General features: G+C 35.2%; 1 protein-coding gene and 1 long non-coding RNA gene across 4 annotated transcripts in view; one reads left to right on the plus strand and one right to left on the minus strand.

Annotated features, from left to right (window-relative positions):
- Nucleotides 1–17,930, plus strand: part of NRXN1 (neurexin 1) — a 1,026,070-nt gene that overhangs the window by 185,950 nt on the left and 822,190 nt on the right. The gene's annotated exons all lie outside the window — the stretch shown is intronic.
- On the minus strand, nucleotides 5,457–12,619 carry LOC140685699 (uncharacterized). The gene is made up of 3 exons (XR_012059044.1): nucleotides 12,360–12,619; nucleotides 8,186–8,219; nucleotides 5,457–5,769 (listed from the first exon to the last, which is right to left on the minus strand). It is a non-coding gene; the product is annotated as an uncharacterized lncRNA (long non-coding RNA).

Here is a 17,930-nt window from a genome sequence, read left to right on the forward strand (position 1 = left end):
TGATCTGCTAACACCGATTTTCCAGGTTTTAGTATGTCATGCGTGACTAAAATAATATTTTCATTATATTATCCCTTTTCAAAAACTTTATGCAGTTTAACATTGCCGAGAGGGTGTCATCCAAACTTGGAAACCTATTATTATTTAAGGTCTCCCATATTTTAGCCTTGTTTTTCCTTGCTTGCCTACCATTATTACTCAAATGTGAACAATCAGCTCCACTCAAAATGCCATTTCTGTTTGCACCAGTGTTGTGAATAATACATAAGAAATAGCTTCTACTCTCCTGCTCTTAGAAAATAGTGTTTATGGTTTACAAATCAAACTAGTGTTTGAGTGACACTGGAAGTCAACCACCGTTTCCACACAAATATAAGGATGGGGGTGGAAAAAAAGTCGTTTAAAAAAATCTGCTTAGAAGGTATGCAATTGAGCATTAATCTTACAAATTTAGGAGATTCTTGGGAGATCCCACTTTGTGCATCTATTTCCAATAAAAATTACCTCTCTGAAACAAATTTTCCAGGAACTAAAATGTATGTAAGAAACTTAGAGAAGCAAGGCGTTATTACCACGTTCATCTCAGAAACACAAGGCTACTGCTTAGTAATCTATTGTCCTCCATATCCAGGGACACAGACATTTCTGATAGTTAAGTTCTGATAGTTTCAGGCTAGCAAACTTACTCTGGCTATCAAGAAAAATAGGAAAGTTTATTGAAAAAATAGGTAAGTTGATTGAGATCCTAGGCTCATAACCAAAACTTGAGAATTTCATGTGATTTCTTTTTGGAGCATTTTTGTTTTTATGATTCATTTTCAAGGGGTCCGAATTTCTTTTGTTAGATTCCAATATTTGGAAAAGAAAAGCTGATAACCTAGCCTGCTGTAGGTATCTCCTCTGTATAACGTTGCTATGGCCAGGAAGACCGCCTAGCATAGAAACAACTACTGAAGGTCAAATCTTACTTGATCAAAAATTGTTTTCAACAAAAAAAAAAATTGTTATGAGTTGATAAAGCTCCCCTCTCCCCAGTGGAGTTCAGTATTTGTTGTAAATAGTTTATTGAGCTGAATGGAACATGGGGATTTTATGGTCTCTATGTATATAGATGGTATCTGGAGGCCTCCAGAGCTTTGACAGTGCCTAAGAAAGTCCACGAGACAAGGGTACTAGGTCAGGTCTAGAAGATCTTATGAAACATTAAATTAGGTAAGAGCTACAGAGTATACAGGACACGATATAAATACTTTTGTTCTTCATGTTCATCGTAATTTAAAATATCCAGCTGTTCTACTCAAACCTGGTAACGTCTCAGTGACTTTCCACAAGGAAGATACACTTATCTAATCTACTCCTGTTGCATGTCCGACACTAAGTAGGCTGTGGCTCCTTTCCACGTTGTCTTCATTCTGGGATACAGTCTTAAGGCAGAGGGAAAAGAAGGTGGTAGGAAACCCCACAGTAGCTCTTAAAGCTTGGGCTGGAAGCAGTGTTCATTTGTTCTCCTGTTTCTTTGATGAAAGCAAGCTACATGGCCTTCTCTCAGTTGGGCATTAGAGATAGAGAATATTTATGAAGAACTCTGCCTGCTATACTTGGTATTAAGCTGTCTCTGTTCCAGCTCAGCCAACCTCCATGTAAACGTGAGGTTTCTAAAATTGTTCAACTATGATATAAGTACAAAACTGTGTACATATTTCGACAAGTCTTGATGAACTTTGACAAACTGAACGCATTTGTGTGAGCAGCACCCAAGGGAACACAAGAACAATAGGGGAGTTTCAGAAGTCCCTCATCCCCCTTCTACTCACTAGACCCCATTAGAGGAGGTAACTACTGTCTGCTTTGTAGTCAGCATGAGGAGTTAGTAGTTCATGTGATGAAAATGCTCACTATAATCTCTGTTATCTTACATCTTTCGCTCAACAGTCTATTCTTGAGACTTCTCTATGTTGTTGCATAAAGTTGTAGGTTGTTCATTCTCATTATAGTACAGTTTCCATTGTGTGGTAGTTTTTATCCATTTCATTCTTGATTTGAGCACAGTTAGGTAGTTTTCAGTTTTGTGCTTTTATGGATAGTGTTGCTATTCATAACATTTATTTTAGTGGATGTCATTTGGTGAACATGCATAGTCTTTTCTGTCGGGTCTGTACTTAGAAGTGAAAAGTCAAGGTCATGGAGTATGCTTTTATTGAGCTCTAGTGAAGAACACTGGTATTCCAAAGTGATACTTCCTTTCATTTTAAAAGGAATTATATGAGACATCTGATGGGAATCCAGTGTGAAAGGAGATGTATTATAACCTGAAATGGACTAAGCATTTAAAATTAGGCAAGAGAGAAAATGCATGCTACAAATTTCCGACAGAGCCAGGAACATTGTTGCCCTAGAGGCGATGACTGAGATCCTGGTATAGGCAGCTCGTATGTTAATAGATGTGTTTCAAGACTAAGGAAGAGCTGAGCCTTATTTTATTTATAGTAGATAGTATATGATGCAGAGCTTTTTGAACTTCTTTTTTTTTAATTTAAAAACATCTGCCTAAAGTTTCAAGTGCTTTTAAATTAGCGTAGTCTTGCATAGGTGCTAATAAAACTACTGTGTGTGACAATTGATAATAAAATCCCTGTGTCGTGTCGGTATGTGAATGACTGTTTTTATTATTCAAGAGAGAACACGGGGCTTTGTTCATTTTCACAAAAGAACTCCTTCTTCAAGGTAGGATGGGCCTCCCTCCCTTGTCCTACTAAGCTACTGAACTGTCTCATATTTCAGTTATTTCTACCTGCTCAGATAATTTTTCATAATCCAAATTGGTAGATATCGATAGCTGAATCTATTGGAGAGCACAAATAAAAATGAGCCGCGTTTGCCAGTGAAGAAGCGCAAGCCTAGACAACGGCCTAGTGCCAATTAGGAGGATCTATAAACGGATGCTGTGTTCTCTGTGGCCACAGCCAGGGACTTTATGAAGAAATGAGTTCTTTTTTTTTTTTTTTTCCAGCAGGCAGTATTCTCTGGGTTCCTGTGTGGTTTCCCCTGATAGCAAGTGGAACAGAACTCACATTGTGAGTCTTGCTAAGGGCAGACTGAGAAGACATACAGAGCACACTTAATTGGGTTCATTCAAACTCGACAAGTCTTTAAAATAAAATGGTCTCTTAAAGCAAAGTTATATATTATGTTACCCAGAATTAAAAATACTTCATAAATAAAAACATTAATTGTAGATATGAAAATCAATAACTTATTGCTATGGTGACATTTGAAAATAAGTCTTTTAAAATAGTTTACTTTTTTCTTCCTTTTTAAAAAGAAATTTTTCAGTACCATAGCCAGAGGGTCACACTTACTGCTTAAAAGAGTAGTGCCATTTGGAATACTAAGTATTAAGGCGTATTTCCCCAAAGCATTTTATACACATACAAATTATTTGCTGCTAATTATTGTGTGTTCTCACCACTTTTAAAAATTTAACTGCTATGAAAAAATTAATTGTATATTTACAATTCCTATATTGTGATATTCTGACATCAAGTATGAATTTCAGTGTTGGGTAAAAAGGGTACCATTTCTGTGCTAATACTGTTGCATTTTAGTAAGGCTGACTTACCCCATCAAAGGTACCCACCTCAACAGTTTCTTCCAGGCTGCTTGCCCTCCTTAACTGGATAAACTCTTGCCAAGGTCACCAGGTTGCCAAACCTAATGATTACTTTTCCGACCTCATTTTATTTGGCTCAGCAGTAGCAAGTCACATAGGTGACCATCCCTCCCTTCTTCAAACACTCTGTGCTTTGGCATCCATGATGCTATACTCTGCTTCTAATTGACCACTTTCCTTGGCCTTTCTTGCTGACTTTTCCTGTTCTGTTGACTTCTAAATGCTGGTCTCAAAGACTGTCTGTAATCTTTCCCCAGATGCTTCCATACTGTGGCTTTCAATACTATCTATCTACTGATGGATCCCAAATATATCTCTCATCCTGATCCCTGCAGTGTGCTCCGGATTTCTATAAGTGACCACCTACTTGACATTTCCACTAGGCTGTCTAAGAAGTTTCTCAAACTTCTCAGGACTGAACAGCGCTGTACATGTTCCCTTTTCCCAAGCTTATAAATGTCATTACCTTATACCTGATTGTTCAAGCCATACCTAGAAGTCGTCCTTGATTCCTCAGTGACTCCCACCAGAAAACACACACACACACACACACACACACACACGTGCACATATACTCGAACAATGGAAAGTTTATTTACTTCCAGTTTACTTGTATCTTTCCATTTCCACAGCTAACACCCTAATTAAGCCATCCTCATCCAATAGCAAGATGACTGGAATAGCCTCTGACCTGATCTTCTCTAAAATCAAAACTCTTTATTCTAGATCTGTGTGACTTGACACCTTCTTCTGTCTGTGACCCTAAACTGCCTCCTACCTCACTCTCCTTCACTCACTTTGTTTCACTTACTGATCTTTACATTTTATATACTCCAGGTGTGTTCCTACCTGAGGGCTTTATTGCGAACTAAATGAATAAACTATAGGTACATTGGAAGCATCTAGGACAAAATGGTGGTGGCATATTATCTACAAACAGCCCTGCTGATTTACTAATTTATTATTTTTTTCTCCTGCTTTCCTGCAGTTTCTCACTTGCATGCAGTCATCCCAAGTACACAAGCGAATTCTAATACCCAAATTTTAAAAAGTCATAATAAATTGTGGATACCTGCACCTAATCTTTGTGTTTCATTAGCGTGATGCAATTTTAAAACAAATATTCCTTCTTGAAGTTCCTTCACTAAGTATGTATACGGACTTCTGGGGTTCTGTTTCTTCTTGCTAGCTACTTATTTTTATCCAACTTTGAGGCTGCCCAGTCTTTTTTACCCTGGAGAAGTGGATGTTTTACTGTCTGGGCCCCAGGTTTACCTAGAGGCTTCAGATGTAGATTGTTGTCTTACCTGGGAGCCTGACCTTTTGACTGTGCCTGTGGCCTCTACATACCTATTTGCTGAGCCCTTAGGCCAAGCTTCTGTCTCCCTTTGCTGAACCCTGCCACATTCTATTTTCAAGGAGTCATCGGCCCAAATATATCCTAGTGTTTTAAAAGTAGCTACTTTTATGATCAGAACTGTGAAATCATAGAATTTTAGGAATGGTAACCTTTTTAGGTATCGTCTACCCCTACATCATTATATTTAATGACGAGCCAAAGTGTAGTACTCACACCCTTAAACAATAATAATACCATACTCCAGTTGTATTTTTTTGTTTGTTTGTTTGTTTTTTTTTTACATTTTTTATTGATTCATAATCATTTTACAGTGTTGTGTCAAATTCCAGTGTTCAGCACAATTTTTCAGTCGTATTTTTATTTAAATATCTTATTCATATATTCCATGTAAACCAATGTTTAATAAATATTGTTTCTCCTCCCCATTCAGCCCCTAATTTAATAATTTCACTCCTCCCTCTTTTTTTTTTTTTTTGCATGAAAAGATGTAGTTAGGTGACTCCGTAGGAATAGCTGTGGCTCTATCTTCTTCCCCATTTTCCCTTACATCAAATCTTGTTCTACAAGCAAGAGATTGTTTCTGTGACAGTCTAGCCACACAGTTTCTCATCTCTTATTCACAGAGTATGTAAGGCAGTCTGTGTGTGTGGGAGTGCATCTCACCACATGTGTCCCATGGTGTTGTCATTCACAGAGACGAGCATCATTTCATCATGTTGCAGAAACATTTGATGCAGATCTGAAGGACACAAGAAATTACATGCATCTCCAGATTGGGAACCATCCCTGACTGATCCCATTCATCACTCCCTGTTTGATTCTTTAACATGGAGTCCTTCATTTTGTGGGCTTACTCAAGAGTCAAGCAATAAGTAACCAATTGCTGACCATTTATTGCTATGGATCTAACACTATTCTGGGTGCTCTCTAGGACTTAACATGCATTATTTGTCTTCTAGAATCATAGGGAACAGTTTGGCAAACTTAATTAGCATATAGACCAAACATTTTGTGTGCTTTGATAAAACAAGACTTCTTTTGATTTGTCCTGCGGTTTAGTTTAAAGAAACAAAATTAATCCATAGAAAAAGCAGTGCTGTGTGAATCAGAAATGTTGCTTCCGCTACTAATTATAGTTAAAAAAAAAAAGTTAGCTAGCATTTATTATCTGCTCTGTGATCTTACTTTATACAGTATATCTTTTATGATAGCTGGATGATGGCAGGTATTGTTACTTTCTGTTGTTCTGTTCCCAGGAAAATGTTCCTATCTGTTATTTCAAATCTTCAGCACTTCCAGCACCTGCACTGGTGGCCTACGGCCATAGCTGGAAGCTTCAGTCTTTCTTCTTACTCTAATGGGCTTGGGATAAACTTTAAATTGTCTCTTTAGTTTTCAAAATTGTATGACAACTATAATTTATTTGGCAACACTGAGCTTAATGACTCCTGAAGGAGCTGTCTGGCCTATCATTTGAAGCATTCTCTGCCTGTTGAGATCTTAAAATGCAAATAATTAAAGTGACAAACTCAGAGAAGTTCCTGGAAGCTTTTCAGGCTCACTGGTGTCCAGGTTTCCATGGTTCAAGTACACATTGTTTATTGACTTCTGCAGTTTCTTTGTCTAATGAAGTTGAATGATTGAATGCTGGAAATACAATTGTCTGTCCTTTCCATTGCTCACAAAACGTTCAGTAACCCATAATAAGTCAGAAGTTCAATCAGATTAATTCATTACAATGTATAAACAATACCTTTGTAAATAAAGTATTTGACTGCAATTTAATTAGAAAGCCAGGTTCTAAATTCCAGGTAGAGGCTTAAGCTGTACCAACAGACAGACCTTAACTCTGTTATTTTTATACTCTGCTAACTAGTTCTTATAGTGTATTAGATTAGGTAGGAAAGAAGAACGAAGATGAGGATTTAATATCTGAAGAACTGCATTAGAAAGGTTGTTGACTCTTATTATATGCAAGGTACATTTGCCCCTCTTATTGTTCCTCAGAGTGACTAGGGTAACCTTTGGGTGAGAGTTGATTCTTTGGCTTTCTGTTCTAATCTCAGCTTGGTTAGGTTTCACCATCATGTCCTTACAGGATCTGCAGGCGACCTGCACCTTGTTGGTGGCTCATTTTATGCAAAAGGCGGAAACTCCTCAAGACTAAGATCTATTTGTGCATTTTTTTGGCAGGAAAAATATTTACTTCTCAGGATTTTCCTGTTTTTCTTCCTTGTAATTTATTATGGGTTAGGAAACTAGCTAATCAGACTAGTTAAAAAGGTGTATAAAAGAAAATTAAGAGAGGGGAGGGTACAGCTCAGTGGCAGAGTGCATGCCTAGCATGCACCAGGTCCGGGCTTATCCCCAGTACCTCCATTAAATAAATAAATAAACCCAAATACCTCTCCCCACCAAAAAAAAAAAAAAAAAAAAAAAAGAAGTTAAATAAAATAAAATTAAGAATATTTTGTGCACAGATTTGGTGAGATCTGTTTTGGTTGCCTGGGTTTTTAAATTCTTTTTCCTTTTTTACTTTTTGACCCCCTTCACCCGTTTCTCCCCCTCCGCCTCCCCACCTCTGTCAACGACCAGTCTGTTCTCTGTGTCTGTAATCTTGTTTTTTGTTTGTTTGTTTGTTTGTTTTTAGATTCCATGTGTGAGAGAGATCATATGGTATTTGCCTTACCTTGTCTGATTTACTTCACTTAGCATAATACCATTTCCTATTGTTTGTTCAATCACCCAAATGCAACTAATCTGGAAATTGTAAATCAGTGGTACTTACGAGATTAGGTATCCATTTTCTCTTTAATAAAGGTATAAATTATTACTTTGAAACATACCACATTTGTTAACTTTTGGATATTAATAGAAAATACTATATGACAGACTTTAAAGGGAAAACTATAATTATTTTAAAGTCAAGCAAACTTTTACCAAACTTTTGGACTTCTTACATTTCTAAAATCTATGTTCACGCTCTAAACAGATGAGCAATAGCTCATTCTTTTTATTTGATTATTTTTCTAATATTTTTAAATCAAATATACTAGACTATTGCTTAAGTGAAACAAATTCTACAATTTATTCAATCCTGACTGGAAGTAAGTTAGTGTTTAAAATGTTCTCCTACCCAAATATTTAGGTCTTACCTGTGAGTATCCTTCCTTTACATTCTAATTTTTTCTGGAAAATATAAAAAGAAAACGTAAGGAGACTTTTGCAGGAGCCGACTTAAAGTCTCTAAGACGTGTTTCCTGGCCCAGTGATGCTTATGAAAACCTGCTTCTTTGTCCACCTTGATTTTCTATTTCCTTGTTAATGATCTAACTCAGCCCGATGCAAGTATCACTTTCATCCACTTTAGTTCTTGTGGATTATTTTTTCCACTTGTACACTTTGCCATTATCTTATTATGAATTTTATATTGATTTTGCTTTGTAATTGCTTTTCCTTTAATACTTTATAATGAATAATTCAGCTCCTAATTTTATCAGTTTATAACCATTTCTGTGCAATTCAGCTGTTTTATCTTCCACAGGTCACTTAACCTGTAATGAAAATAGCTTGCACGTCTGCAGTGCTTATTTTTTGTCAGACAGCCTTCTGAGCCATTCACACTATTACTTTATATATTAATTGCTACAGTCTTTTGAAAGATATAGTCTTATACCCATTTTACTGGTAGGAAGATTTAAGCACAAAGGTTAAGTACTTTATCCAGTGTCACACAGCTGCTAAATGTTAGAACTAGGATTTAAATTTGTATCAGGCTAGGTCTAGAATCCAATTATAAACCTTTCTGCTTCTCTAAACTTAAGTTTTCTCATTAGTTAAATAGTGGGTTGGCTTTGATGATCCCTAAAGTTCTGCGAAACCCTAAATAAATAAATATATTGATGGGGTAAATGTATGTATAAAAATCTCATACTTGCTTAATTAAAAAATACTCTTTTATTGACAATTTCATGTAGATATGATTTCCCCCATTTATGTTTTAAGATTAGTAACATCAGAAGTTCTTTTATTCCTATTATTTCCCTAAGCCATAGCACAATTCTAGTCCTCATGAGTGCTCAGTAAGAATTTGGTAGGTTGATTCAGTGGTTGATTGACTTTTGAGAAATCAGCACTGCAGAGAGCTCTGATCCCTGACAGTCAGCACTGAGAAACCACACCATACGCTCCTCCCCGTTTATGACTGAAGACAGAACGATGTTCTAGTTTAGACGTATCCAGGCTGTTTTCCAGGATCAGCTAGAATGAGGATGCAGGGAGAACAAAGGGCAGAAGGAAGAAAAGGGTAGGAGAGAAATTTTACACCATTCATCTTCTTATCCTTTTTGACTTTTGAGATTTGTGAATATATCATCTGTTCAACAAATTAAATAAATAGTTGAAAAAGATTCTGTGGTCTCAGGATAGGTCTTTAGCAAGTAGAGCTGAGCAATTCTGAGGTCAGGGTTCTCTTTCATCCTGTCAAAAAGGCCACCTTCCACTGAGCTGTAAGTCAATTATGTGAGTTCAGTTAATTGGAATCACTCAGGCAGTAAGATTATAGGAGACACAGTGTTATGCAGGAAGTAGTGTGAGAAAGTAAAATGACAGAATGAGATAATCTAACAGGGAACAGAATATTGACAGACACCCTGGGAAAGCAATTCTGCACTAATCCGAATAGAATGAGTCATCAATTCAATAAGAATTTAAAGAGGAAAGAAATCAGGGTGGGCCACAGCAGCTTTCTGGACACTTAATGGGTCTCTTTTCCACATTCTCATTTCCAGGGCTAAGAGAGTAACAAACATCGGCTGGTAAAGATGTACTAAGGAAAGAGAGTGAGTCCTGGTTAATCTATCCTTGCTGACCAGAGCACCTCTATGTTAATGATTCTGCTCTACTTACTTTGGAGGGGAGTCTGCAATTAATTAAGGACAAAGTGACCTGTGAACAACACATGCAGACTGAAAAACATGTCTATTAACAAGTAAACAGAAAGATGCTGGTGCTTCCAGGGACAAGTCGGTGTGGTATAATGCAAATGGCAAACACAGGGATTGTCATGAGCAAAGCTGGCTCAGTTCAGTGTCAACTGGCAAGTACGTACTGATGAGCCAGGGATTTATAGGCGTTAGAGTTGACCCTCCATGTCCAAGAGTTCTGCATCCATGGATACAGAGGGCTGACTCTGCTATGTCATTTTTTAAAGGGACTTGAGCATCCACTGATTTTGATATCTGTAGGGTCCTGGAACCCGTCTCCCACAGATACAGAGAGGTGACTCTATTCTATGGCTGAATGAACAACCAGGTTTTTTGTTTGTTTTTGTGTTTGTGCTTTTTGAAATGCTAGGGTGACCATGGTGATAATCAGGCAAAGAACCACTACCTTCAAAGTTACTGATCTTCTTTTTTTGTAAATTTCTTCTGTAAAGAAATTTTTTGAAATACAAAAAAATCATATGAGATCTACGCTCAACAACTTTTTAAGTATACAATACAGTCTTGTTAACTACCTGCATATCGTTGTGCAGCAGATCTCCAGATCTCGAACTTTCTCATCTTGCATGATTAACACTGTATACCATTGAGCAGTAACTTCCCATTTCTCCCTTCCTCTAGTCCCTGGCAATCATCGTTCTATTTTTCAGCCTCTGTGAGGTTGACTACCTTGGATACCTTACATAAGTGGGTCATGCAGTACTGGTCCTTCTGTGACTGACTTAAAACTTCACTTAGTATAATGTCTTCAAGTTTCGTCCATGTTGTAGCATATGATAGAATTTTCTTCTTTTTCAAGACTGAATAATAGATTCCAGCATATGCGTATATCACATTTTCTTTATCCACTCATCCATCTATGGACATTTAGGTTGTTTCCACCTCTTAGCTATTGTGAATAATGCTACAATAAACATGGGAGGACAGATAGCTATTTAAACTTGTTTTCAGTTATTTTAGGTAAATACCCAACAAAAGTATACAAAGATTTCAATTCCTCTACATCATTGCCAACATTTGTTTTTTTCTAATTTGTATTTTTTTTATTTGTAATGACTATCCTAACAGATGTGAAGTGATAGCTCATTATGGTTTTGGTATGTGTTTGCGTGATGATTAGTGATGCTGAGCATCTTTTCATAAACCTGTTGGTCATTGTATGTCTCATTTGGAGAAACGTCTATTCAACTACTTGGCTCATTTTAAAAATCAGGTTATTTTGTTTTTTTTGCTATTGAGTTGTAGGAGTTCCTCATATATTTTAGACATTAACCTCTTATAAGATATATGCTTTGAAAATGTTTTCTCCCATTTCATGTGTTGCCTTTTTACTGTATTGAGTATTTCACTTGCTGCATTGAAGGTTTTTAGTTTGATGTAGTCCTTATTGTCTTACTTTTGTCGTCTGTGCTTTTGGTGTCATATCCAAGAAATTTTTGCCAAGACCAAGGTCATGGAACTTTTCTCCTATGTTTTCTTCTAGCAATTTCATAATGTTAGGTTCTACATTTACACCTTTAATCCATTTTGAGTTTATTTTTGTATATAGTATAATATGAAACCAGTTTCATTCTTCTGCATGTGGATATCCAATTTTATCAACAGCATTTGTTGAAAAGACTATCCTTTCCCTATGGTGTAGTCTTAACATCTTTCTTAGAAGATTATTTGATTATAGCATTTTTCTGGATCAGCTCACGTGTGACTTGATCTGCAGGAATGTGAGCTCTGAGGTTCCTTTCAGTTGGAAAATTCTATGATTCTGTGAAACACTATTGATTATTTGGATAAAATAATATGAAAACAATAGTTTGCTTTGAAGACTAGTTAAGCTAGTTTGTAAGTATATGTTTCAATGAAATCTCCGTCTCTCTTAAAATCTCTCTTTCTCTCCTCTTACACACACACACACGCACATACACATGCACACTCATTCTGATTTTGAAGTAGTGATGACTCTTACTTTATTCATTCTTTAATGTAAAATTTGTTAAGGGATCAAAAAATTCTAAGTTATTTTTTGGTATCTCCCCCCAAAATATCAGAAATATTAAGTATAAACATTTAAAATATTTGATAATATATAAATATGTCAGGTTGAATACCATTATTTCTTGAATAACAGGGAGACATGTAAGAAACAGAGGTGACCCAATACCTGAAATACACTTCCCACGTATTGTTACTCTGCTGTAGTATATCAAGTACAGACCCTGTAAAGATTTTAATTACCTTACCCCTTCATCCTGATCAAATAACAAGTTAAAAAACCTATGTCATCTTAATGGGAGTTAGAAAAAAATGTCAATAGATCTTACATAATTACCATGGCCTTTGTTGTCACATTGTCTGATGCACCTGTACACTGGAGACTCAGTTCTGTCTTGATCTGTATACACCACACACGTAATCACTCAGAGTGCACTTGCTTTAAAGGAGGAGAAAGTTTCAAAATGCAACTTTCTCATCATAAAGAAAGGCACATCCTTTTGAACAAGAATGTTCTTTCAGTAAGGATGAAGAAGGACAAAAATGGTCAAGGTAAATAGCTGTAACTTAATTGTACAGGAAAGAGGTAAAAATTAAAAGATGTTAATTCATCTTCCAGTGCAACGTAATTCTAAGAATTCTGCCCATACACATTCTTTTTATATGACATAGTTCTAAGAATTCTCTTCTATGAACCTTCTAATTCTGTAATGTAGAATCAGATAGTACATCAACATAGTTCTTAGAATTTTTCTGGGACTTTCTTTCCCTTTGAGATAAATAACTGAATCAAATACATGGTATTCACTTTATTCCCAACGAAATGCTAGGTAAATAAGAGGGACACAAAATAAGGTTTTAATTTGGTGCTTGACCTTAAAAAATAATAATTTGAGGAAATAGTAGTGTTATCCAATACTCTTATATACTTTAAAATAAGAATTTTTTTGGCAAGGGGGGGCTTCAGTTATTTTAAATCTTCTGTTGAGACTCTTGAAGTCATATTTGCAGGTGGTATAAGAGATTGCCCGCATTTCAAGCAGAATGTTTATATGATATGGGTATGAATTAAAAAAGAGTAATAAGCGGATAAGAATGAAGGGGTTTTATGTAGTATGGTATACTGCGAGAAATTATTCTCCACTTCCCAGGGTTCTTCTTGGTGGTCCTTCAGAAGGAACTTCACAGCCTCTTTCTGTTTTGCCAGGTAAATATGTAAGTAGTGGAATAAAAAAGCAATCATTCTTGGTTTATGAATTCATTTCACAGTAGACGCTCAGGACTTAGGAAGTGAGAAGGGGAAAGGGATGGACGTTTTGGATTTTATTCAGCCTTGATAATGAATGAAGTTTTAAATTTATCCTGATTTAAAAAAATGGAGAATAAAACCTGATCATACATTAGCACTGATGACGTGCGTGGTTGCTATACTTTCCATGCAACTGCCATAGTCATCCTACGATGGGATGATGACCCAAATTAAACTTCCACAAATTGTTGCCCTCAATGTTTTTCTTTTCTTGCTAAGAACAAGAAGACTTTACTTTTTGACTAAAACTAGATTATGATCTCTCCTCTTTAATCTTGGCAGAGCAAAGTAAGCTTCTTAATGAAAAATAGACTAGGGAGAACTGAAAATGTGTTGTTTAAGTCATAATAATAAAATTATAGAAGCACTGAAGACGATAAGTAGTAGTTCAATGAAGGAAAGTTCCATGCTTATCATCATGATGGCTTTTTTTGGTGGGATGAGGGTTGGAGAGGGAAGATATGTGTAAATATATGTATCTTCTATATTTTTCTCAGTATTGACTCACATGTGTTTTTAAATTTAATTGAATATTTTTTTCATAAACCTAATTTAATGTTTGCTCTTTAATTTCTTCATGGTAAAATGAACATTCATGTGCTCTGCCAATTTTCCCGTTGTTCTGTACATCCTTGTGTTGGTTCTTAAGAGGATAATAAATATGAAATCTATGTATTGTTTGTCTTAAATACATTATAGGCTTCCCGCATTTATTATTTGCCTGTCCATTTCTTGATGGTGTTTGAAAAAATACTTAGAAGCTTTTTCTTTCTGTAACTAGATTTGTCTGTATTTCCTTTGTGATTCCTTCCATTGCTTTTATGCTTAGAATGGTGTTCTCTACTTTAAATCAGATAAATATTTATATATTCTGCTAGCTGAAAATTGTCAGTAATCTTTCCCTCAAATGTCAGTGTAGTTTTCTTAAATAGTTGCCATCAGAAAAGATTTGTTCTTAGAGGTTGATATTAACTTGAGTTGATTTTTTTCCCTAAAAAACTCAGCATGCAATAAGTGCATGCACTATGTTTTTATGAAAACATGGTTTCTGTTAAGTGTACTGGTCAGTGACTGATAAAGAACAAATTCCTTAAGATTAAATTCAGGACTTTTCTCTGCTTTTGTGTAAGCTGTTTTTCTGTAATTTCTAAGAGTTTCTCCAATTGCTCTAATTTCTTTACCTCTTGTTCCTTATAAGGGAAACAATTTGGTTTGATGTGGAGGTATATGTGTAAGCACTTAGATATTGTTTCCATGTAATTAGATATTCAGTTCACCATTATCTTGGTAAGCACATGCTATTGTGTGCCAGCCATAATCTACTTAAAAATCACGGAAGTGACTGATGACTTGATATTTAGATGGCTTTATTTACTAATTTAATTTAAATGTATACTGCATGAAACCAAATGTTTAAATAATATAAAAAGGTATGAGCTTTTTGAAAAGTATTAAGTTCCATTTTAAACTGATCCTCAAGGTGTACATGCAGTGGTGGGATTCTTAACATTGAGATAAAAGTAAGAGTTAGTCATCTAGTCTAGAGAATCACAAGTTGTCATACTTCTGTATATGCTGAAATTTCTTATTTCTGAATTTTTAATTTTCTACTCACATTTCATATAATATGAAGCCACATTTGTGCTTTAGGTTGACATCACGAATAGGTTATTAAAGAAAAAAATATATGTTCTATTTAAAATTAATGAAATGCTGTTTACTCTGATAGAAGGTAGCTTATTCATTGTACGTGGTTATCTTTTGTATTTGACCTTTTGCAGCTCTGCATTGGATTATTATCTTTGATCAGAGTCACATAAAAGTTTATGCAAAGACATTCAAGGTACTGTAATTACTTTAAATTTATGAGGTCAGATAAAAAATCTTAATATCGCTCTTTTTTCTTAAGAAGGAATATCAGTGCTCTTGATACTTGTCTAGCACAGTATTCAGAACTGAACTTAATGGGCACATCATTACTTTTAAAATGAGATCGTTATCCATGGGAAACTACCCCACCTTGTAAATTATTTTAGGTTACCTGACCCACTTACCAAAGTGTGAATTTCTTAATGAATGTTCTCAAAGTAAGATGCAAACACTTTTATTAAAGTTTAGCTTACTTATTATGCTGATTAATTTCTGTGTTGCATCAAGCAAGATAAAAATTTTAGAGGAAATTGAATATATGTATGGCACTCAGCCAGATATTTCCACTAATAATGCTACTTATTCTGCTTGTTTATGTTATAAGATGAATTTCTGAGTGTAAAATGTTTATTGCAGAGATTAACATTTTTGAAGTATCAGGTGTTGACTCTTCAAAAAGACACTACAACTCAGTAATAAACATCCTTTGGTTCACTCTCAAGTTTCAAAACACTGCAAAATATTATTTACTCAGGAACTTTTCTGTCTTTGTGTGTGTATATGTGTGTGTGCGTGTGTACAACAGTGCTGTGTTTGGGGGACTTTAAAGCAAACTTTCAAAGGCTTTTGAAGGAAAAAAATTATTCAATACTTGGTACCATCCTTTAGCCTCAAAGCAGCATCTATACCAAATAAGGGAATTCTTGGAATTAGCTGATTAGTTGGATCTCAGATTCTTTGTACTCTGAGGCCAACAATTAATCTCAAAAGACTGCTTTTACATTGATCTCTTGAATTTGTGTAAGCACGTTTGACTGTCCTTTATGATTGGATTACCACATTCTGTTGATTCTTATTTTGTGGTTGGCTTTATTCCTTTGATAACTATGTAAGTTTAAAAGCTAAAGCTCTAAATTATTCTTAGAAACAATGATCAAAACATATATGCAAACTAAAAAATATGTATTTGCAGTATATTGTATATATGTTTTTACATGCAATATATGGTATACGTGTCGTCAAATTATAGCAATTCTACCTAATAAAATTGAAAAAAAAAGATTGCTTGTAGCAGATAATAGGAGGAAACAATGAAATTATCTGAAGTACATATTCCTCTCTTGATAGGTGCGTGTTATCTTTGTGTATTTGAATGTGCATGTATTGAAAGAGAATACACTTATAGGTTCAGTAAATAAATTCAATTAGAAGACCTGAAAGCCCACTCAAATGAATACACTCAGCAATGTACTTCTGTATAGGAAATTGACAGGTGTGCCTCTGTTTCCACCAATGAAAGAACAAAAATTTGGTGGGTTATTTCTCCTTCAGAGAGCCATTTAGATTTAACTCATGAAGGGTGATGACCTCTAACCATTGCCATCTGACAGTGATTTGGCGATTAATGTGCAGCACGTCAGTGATCTTGATCTGGCTTTCTAGGACATGTGTATTTCACAATAAACTGTCAGCCTCTCATCTGACCCAGGAGTGTTCAAGCTGATTGTCCACAGAAATGGTTTTGTTCTTCTGGGTTAGAATTTGTGTTCTTATGTTTCCTGAAGCCTGAAGGTATAGAGCAAGACCAGATTTTACCCCAGGAATTATAATTGCCTCAGAAACATTAAACGTTTCCTTTAAATAATAAAAAAGGAAATAACATTTAAACTGAAGACAAAAGAAGTATAGACATGTTAATACTTAGTTTCTAGAATAAATTATGAATTAAAAGATGTGTTGAATTATTTTCTTTGTCTAGGAAAACACCTCCCCAACTTCTGTCCTCTATTCACGTGACACAGAATCTTTAATTCATGCTATTAATTCCTAAGCAGTAGAATTTGTGAGAGTAATGACGTACAAGTATTTGGACATATATATGGCTTTGAGGGCACTTAAGGTAGAGGTCTTCAAGTATCTTGATTTGTTCTCAGAAGAAATTATCCTCATGCTTAAGTTGACTTTAAGAACTTCTAGTATCAGACAGCTAGACTTACCTTATTCAAATAACTTGATAAATCTCTCATTATTAATGAATTTTAAATAAGTCTACATTCTTCTCCATAAAGGGCCTCTTTTCAGCTGCTCCTCAATCTATAAACTTACCTGTATACTGCATAAAATGTTCTACTGAATCTATTTAAGGAACTTGAACAGGTTAGAATGTATTTTCTCAAAACACTCTTCTAGAAATAGACTTTTCCAAAAGGTTCTCCATATATTCATAAGAAGTGAGTCAATGTGATATTGTTTACCTGGAGTGCCTGACAAAATTGTTACTGCCTTCTTGTTCAGAAGGTTCTTAAAGCCTGTTATGGTTTTAAGATAATCAATGTGTTGAAGGTCAGGAGGTTGAGTTGTCCACTAAGCCAATTATTTTAGTTATCTAAACTATTATAGCCAATTATTTTAGTTATCTGAGTGAATCTGAATAAATTTGTCTGAAAGTATTCATTTCAATGAACCTGAATTGTAATTGAAATACAACTGTTTCACCAACATGAAAGTTTTAGAAAGGCTACCTGAGTATTTTCCCAGTGCAGTAGAGCCTGATAACTTTGTATTTATAATGTGTATGTACTCGCTTGCTATAATTTTTGGTTTGGTTGTGTTTCATTTCCTTGCTCATAGACATCTTTATTTACATGTCCTCTTTGGTCTTTGCAGACATTTGAGTTTTCTATACCTGATGTAATGCCTATTTGCAGTCAGGTAGGATTTAAATTACGC

This window comes from Vicugna pacos, chromosome 15 (genome assembly GCF_048564905.1).
Source record: "Vicugna pacos chromosome 15, VicPac4, whole genome shotgun sequence".
NCBI classification, from domain to species: domain Eukaryota; kingdom Metazoa; phylum Chordata; class Mammalia; order Artiodactyla; family Camelidae; genus Vicugna; species Vicugna pacos.